This window comes from Pseudomyrmex gracilis, unplaced genomic scaffold, assembly GCF_002006095.1.
Source record: "Pseudomyrmex gracilis isolate BER0280 unplaced genomic scaffold, ASM200609v1 scaffold_245, whole genome shotgun sequence".
In the NCBI taxonomy this organism is placed as follows: Eukaryota; Metazoa; Arthropoda; class Insecta; order Hymenoptera; family Formicidae; genus Pseudomyrmex; species Pseudomyrmex gracilis.
The window spans coordinates 1-1,149 of record NW_018020829.1 but is presented as its reverse complement, the minus strand read 5'-3'; positions in this window follow the sequence as shown (position 1 = coordinate 1,149).

Sequence of the window (1,149 nt, the reverse complement as noted above, 5' to 3'; positions counted from 1 at the left end):
GAAAAAACCGGTCCAAAAATATTACATTAGAAAATAATCCTTACATGTAGGAATCTGAATTGGTTTAAAAAAAGTAATCAATATATTTCTTTGATAATGATAATAAAATATCTCGAAAGTATCTTTATTATTCCGAATCTTTATTATACTCTAATTTCTANTAAATTTCGAGTAAATTTGATTTAAATCTTTAAATCACATCCCGAAAACTATATTTTTATCTTTAAAATAATTATTTTTTCTCGACGCTTCAAGATAAACAAGTAAAGACTATGTCGCACTGATTTTAAAAAAACCCATCACCTACCCTAAAAGTCTACTCACGTGCGCTGGCCACTTACCGCGACGACACCACTCTGTAACAAAATAGAAGTCTATCATTAGATTAAGAACTTGAAAAAAATTGGGTGTACTGGGCCTACACACACTACCAAAGGCACCCGAAAAAGCCATTCCCAAAAATTTAAATAAGTTAGGCCCTAACCTAACCTAATCTAGTTAGATCCTAACCAAGTATTAGTACCTAACCGATTAGTAAAAAGCTAGTCTAAGTTAGCCAAAATATTTTTTGTTAAATACTGAGCCTACACACACTACCAAAGGCACCAGAAAGTCATTCTCAAAAATTTAAATGAGTTAGGTACTAACCTAACCTAACCTAACCTAACATAATCTGGTTAGATCCTAACCAAGCATTAGTACCTAACCGATTAGTAGAGAGCTAGTCTAAGTTAGCCAAAATATTTTTTTTTTTTAATATTGAGCCTACACACACTACCAAAAACACCCGAAAAAGTCATTCTCGAAAATTTAAATAAGTTAAGCACTAACCAAATTTATTCTGGTTAGATCCTAACCAAGTATTAATACCTAACCGATTAGTAGAGCTAGGTCAGTATGTTTTCTACAGAAAATAATATTAAAGTAATTTCAGATTCGGATACAGTGGGGCACAATGATATTACATCTTTACTTCCGATTCGCGCAAACACAACAAAAACGTTACGTTTCTTATCTTGAAAACTATTACCAATAGAAGATTGAAATTACAGCAGTGTAATCTCTACTTTAACTCAAGTCGACTCCTACACTCATAATTATAACGCTTACTTAAAAATGTTTTTTTGTTTTTGGTATTTTAAAATTAAG